Source organism: Cynocephalus volans, chromosome 3 (assembly GCF_027409185.1).
Source record: "Cynocephalus volans isolate mCynVol1 chromosome 3, mCynVol1.pri, whole genome shotgun sequence".
NCBI classification, from domain to species: domain Eukaryota; kingdom Metazoa; phylum Chordata; class Mammalia; order Dermoptera; family Cynocephalidae; genus Cynocephalus; species Cynocephalus volans.
In genome coordinates, this window is record NC_084462.1 from 133,479,965 (window position 1) to 133,486,173 (window position 6,209).

The following is a 6,209-nucleotide window of genomic DNA, read 5'->3' on the forward strand; positions in this document are numbered from 1 at the left end:
CTGCACAAGTGGCCTAGCAAGTTTTTACTGGAAACATAGACTGGTGCCTGAGGACAAACAGGGGTGGGGAGATGAGGGGCTGAGTTTACAAGGCAAAGGAGACTTGCTTTGTGGGAAATAGCTTTTCTATCTAATTATAAGTTTTGTGATACCTTTCCATTGTCCATGATCTTTGTGCCTTTGTGCACAAGTAGACCAAGAAAATATTTTAGCGAGCATAACCTGAAATTACTTGATCTGTGCCAAAAAGCTTCTTCTTTGCTGCTGCAGCATGATCTACTTGACCTACTAAAGCTCAGAGAAGGGCCTTTGACCCCTGGCCATCTGACTGCTATGAATCATATTTTGTGCAGGCACCTCCTTCCTTCACTCTTTTCCAAACTAAGGACTTGCCCAGAGCTCTACAGGCTACAGACTGAGTCTACTGTGGCAGGGGAGCTGGCTGAACAGAGGCAGCTGTAGTCAGGTGAAGGGTGGAAGCCACACACAGGGGCACTCTTATTGCTCCTGGGGCTGTCAGTGCTCACCCCTGTGTCCTATTTCCCTCCTGCAGACACTTCTGGTGTTGGGTAGCTTGGTTACATTTCTTACCCAAAGCTTTTTGTCTTCCTTTTTAAAACTTAATGTCACTAGTTTATATCAAGAGTTATAACCAAGGATGTTTAAATCAGGCATTTTGGGTAGTTGATTCCAAACCCAAATATATCAGAATCATGGGGTGGTGGGGAGTCGGCTTAAAAATATACATTTCAGGACTAGATGGCTTCACTGGTGCATTCTAATAAATATTTAAAAAAGAATAAACACCAATCCTTCTCAAGTTCTTCCAAAAAATTGAAGAAGAGGGAATACTTCCAAACTCATTTTATGAGGCTAACATTATCCTGATACTGAAGCCAGAAAGAGACACTACAAGAAAAGAAGACTACAGATCAATATCTGTTATGAATACAGATGTAAAACTCCTCAACATAATACTAGCAAATCAAATTCTGCAACCTATTAAATGGATTATATACCATGACCAAGTGGGATTTATTCCCAGAATGCAAAGATGGTTCAATTTATGAAAATCAATGTAGGACACCAAATTACTAGAATGAAGAAAAAAATTATATAATCATCTCAACTGATACAGAAAAAGCATTCAAAATTTAACACCCTTTCATAACTAAAAAAAACTCAATTAACTAGGAATAGAAAGAAAGTTCCCCAACATGACAAAGGTCATATATGAAAAACGCCCTAGCTAACATTACTCAGTGGTGAACGACTCACGGAACAAGACAAGGATGCCAGTTTCACCACTTCTATGCCACATGTTGTTAGAAGTTCTAGCCAGCACAAGTAGGCACTAAAAAGAAAGAAAAAGCTTCAAATGGGAAAAGAAGTAACATTATTTCTGTTTGCAGATGACATAATTTTATATGTAGAAAACTCTGAAGATTCCATACATAAAAAAAAAAACAGAGCTAATAAATGAATTCAGCAAAGTTGTAGGCTACAAGATCAACATAGGGAAATTAATAAAATAATTTCATTTAAAATAGCATAAAAAATAATAAAATACCTAGGAATAAATTTAACCAAGGAGGCTAAAGATTTCTGCAGTGAAAACTACAAAATATTGCTGAAGGAAATTTAAAAAGACATAAATAAATGGAAAGACATTCTCTATTCATGCACTGGAAGATTTAATGTCAAGATGAAAATACTACCCAAATCAACCTATGTATTCAGTGTAATCCCTATCAAAACTCCAATGGTCTTTATGACCTTTTTTTTTTTTTTTTCAGAAATGGAAAAACCCATTCTAAAATTCATATGGAATCAATAGCCAAAGTAATCTTGAAAAAGAACAAAGTTGGAGGCCTCACACTTCCCAAATATAAAAGGTATTGCAAAGCTACAGTAGTAGTCCAAGCAGAGTGGTCCTGGACAGGACAGATATATAGACCAGTGGAAAAGAATAAAGAGCATGGACACAAACCCTTGCATATGAGGGAACTTCAAAAAGTTCATGGAAAGATTCATATTATCTTTTAATTCTATTTTTCTATGAACTTTTTGAACTACCCGCATATATGGTGAATTAGATTTTTTTTTGACATGGGGTATAATCTTCAACATTTACTTTAACAGCTGACAGCTAGAACAAATAAATATATACAATTGTGTCAATAGATACACATTGCAAACTTGGAGCCAAAGCATTTGGCAAGAGTGGCAAAAAAAATAATTAAAAGGTGAAATAATCCTGAGCGGCGGTGGCAGCAACAGCAATAATCACCTGGTGTCTAGCCTTTCCTAGAAACTTCTTGCATCACCACTTCCAAGAACCCCAGTTCTAAGGGTCAATTGATTTTTAATGGGAAAGGACAGTCTTCAACAAACGATTCTGGGGAAACTATGTCTACCTGCAAAAGAATGAAATTGAACCCTTACTTTATACCAGGTACAAAAATTAACTCAAAGTGGATCAAAGACCTCAACTTAATATCCAGAATATACAAGGAACTCAAACACCTTTACAAGAAAAAAACAAGGAACCCAATTAAAAAATGGGCAAAAGAGCTAAGTAGGCATTTCTCTAAGGAAGATATACAAACGGCCAACAGACATATGAAAAAATGCTCAACATCACTCAGCATCCGGGAAATGCAAATCAAAACCACACTGAGATACCATCTCACCCCAGTTAGGATGGCTAAAATCCAAAAGACTCTGAACGATAAATGCTGGTGAGGTTGTGGAGAAAAAGGAACTCTCATACATTGTTGGTGGGACTGCAAAATGGTGCAGCCTCTATGGAAAATGGTATGGAGGTTCCTCAAACAATTGCAGGTAGATCTACCATATGACCCAGCTATCCTACTGCTGAGAATATACCCAGAGGAATGGAAATCATCAAGTCGAAGGTATACCTGTTCCCCAATGTTCATCACAGCACTCTTTACAATAGCCAAGAGCTGGAACCAGCCCAAATGTCCATCATCAGATGAGTGGATACGGAAAATGTGGTACATCTACACAATGGAATACTACTCAGCTATAAAAACGAATGAAATACTGCCATTTGCAACAACATGGATGGACCTTGAGAGAATTATATTAAGTGAAACAAGTCAGGCACAGAAAGAGAAATACCACATGTTCTCACTTATTGGTGGAAGCTAAAAATAAATAAATAAATTCACACACACACAAAAAAAAACTCGGGGTGGGGGGAAAGAAGACATAACAATTGCTATTCCTTGAAGTTGATATGACAAGCAAACAGAAAGGACATTGGGTGGGAGGGGGGAGAGGCAGGAGGGAGGGAGGTTTCGGTAATGGGCCACAATAATCAACCACATTGTATATCGACAAAATAAAATTAAAAAAAAAAAAAGACCTCAACTTAATAGCTAAAGTATAAAACTCTTTCAAGAAAATATGGGGGAAAATCTTCATGACTTTGGATTTGACAAGATTTCTTGGATATGACACCATAAGCACAAGCAACAAAAGAAAAAATAGATAAATTGGGCTTCATCAAAATTAAAAACTTCAATGCATCAAAGGACACTATGAAGAGAATGAAAAGATAGTTCACAGAATGGGAGAAAATATCAGAAAATTATAACTCTGATAAATTAATATCTAAAATATATTAAAATTTTTTACACATCCATAACAAAAAAACCCCAACAACCGACTTAAAAAATGGGCAAAGGACTTCAATAGACATTTCTCCATACATTCTTCCAAAGAAGATATACAGATGGCCAATAAACACATGCAAAGATGCTCAACATCATTAATCATTAGGGAAATGCAAATCAAAACTGCAATGACATACCACTTCATTAGGATGGCTGAGGATGTGGAGAAAACGGAACCCTTGTACATCGCTGCTGGGAATGTAAAATGGTGCAGCCACTGTGGAGAACAGTTTCACGGTTTGTCAAAAAGTTGAACATAGAATTACCATATGATCCAGCAATTCCATTCCTAGGTATGTGCCCCCGAAAATTGAAAATAGGAACTCAAACAGATATTTGTACACCAACATCTATAGCAACATTATTCACAAGAGCCAAAAGGTGGAAACAACCCAATTGCCTACCAACAGATGAATGGATTTGTTTTTAAATTTGGTAGGTACATGCAATAGAATATAATTCAACCTTAAAAAGGAATGACATTGTGATATATGCTATGACATGGATGAACATTGAAAACATTATGCTAAGTGAAATAAGCCAGACACCTAAAGACAACTGTTGTATGATTCCACTTACATGAGGTACCTAGAATAGCCAAATTCATAGAGACAGAAAATAGAACAGAAGTTACCAGGAGCCAGGGGGAGAGTATATGGGAGTTATTGCTCACCAGGTACAGAGATTCTGTTTGGGATGATGCAAAAGTTTTGGAAATGGATAGTGGTGATAAATGCACAACTTTATGAATGTATTTAATGCCATTGAATTTTACACTTAAAAATAAAGTGGTAAATTTTACATTATGCATATTTTACCACAGTAAAAAAAAAAAATGGTTTTTAAAATACACATCCTAGATGTCCACCCTTAAGAAACCCTAAGAGCTGATACAGTAAATATAGGGTAGGGACCTAGAATCTGTATTTCTAAAAAATGTCTTCCTATCTTCCTCAGGAATAGTGAGGTTTGGAAACTTATGATTTAGTCTCTGCCAGTTCCTTCCAAGGGGACTGGTGCCAGTCTAGGAGGAAACGTTCACCAGTCTACGTGAAATACGTGCATATTTTTCATAGATCTAAGTGTATTAAATTTGAAGTGCTGTTTTAAAACCTGAGATTTTCATGATTACATTGTTTTGGTGTTAAGGTTCCCACTCATCTATGAAGTATTGGTGATAATAATTCAAGTTACTTTTTAAAGGTCTGTGCTTGGCAAAATAAAAATTAGCAATCCTATGTTGTTCTCTCAAAGTTTTTGAAATTTTCATAGCTCATTAAATTCCAGCGCCTGAGAACCATTGCTCCAGACACCCACTACTGAAAATATTGAAACAGAAACTGCTCCCACTATTTATTTTATTTGTACCACAAAAAAATTGAAAGGACCTATACATTTTTCTGTGGTTCTTAGGATCCTGGAGCAAAAAAAATGGCAGAGTTGAAACTGACAGCATTGAGATGTGATTTTCCCCTGCTGCCTGTTGCAATGTTCTTCCTCCCACTAGGGCAGGAAGATGAGGGAGGAGAGAGGTTGAGGTAGCACAGGAGATGAGTACAGCCACTTCTAGGGGATGCTTTTGCATTCCAGGGGAGGGCAGCTAGCAGAAGGGAGTGCTGAGTCTGTGGGAGCCACTGCCCGCCCCACCCTTTAGGCGGATTAGTTAATTATTGAAAAGTGCTTCAGAGGCACAAAGGTCTGGAGAGATTCCATGTGCTATTGCTCAGGGCTGTGTGGGAGCTGGCATTTCTGTGGAGACACTGAGGCTCTTCTAGGAGGCTGTGGAACAAGAAACAGTTCCTTCCCATCCTGGTGCAGTCCTTTTGGGTTTGGTGTAGGAAGACAGATCCACAGAGTTCTTATACAGTGCATACAACTTCTCAAGAGAGAAGTTAAATTTGTGGTAGGATTTGTAAGGTATTTAGATAAATGAGCCACACCAGATTTATTTTTGTTTTCTTGTTTAAAATTTTTTTGTATGGCTTTCAATATTACATTCATCCTGTTTCATTTATACATGAAGAAGATCATGCAACTGGTTTTCTTCTCAGACTTTTTTTTTTTTTTTTTTTTAACTTAACAATGTTCCCTGGAGTTCTTTCTGTGTTAGTAGTGCATGTAGGCTTCCCCCTCCATTTTCTTTAATGGCTACATTCTTTCCAGATTGTATAGGCGTGTCATAGTTTCTTTATACACCATTTTAGCAAAGGACACCTTCGTGGTTTTCCATTTTTCACCATTCCAAATACTGCTGCAACAAACATGCTTGTACACAAATTTGTGTGCATATGTATTAGTGTTTCTAAAGGATGTATTCTCAGAAGTGAAATTTCTGAATCAAAGGGCATGCACATTTAAATTTTTGGTAAATAATACCAAGTTCCTCTCTGAAAATTCTGTTCTAATTTATATAACCACCATTATACCCGTCAACACTGGATATTATCAATTTTTTTTAATTGTCAGCATCATGTGCAGAAAAAAGAGTCATTTTAAATTGCACTT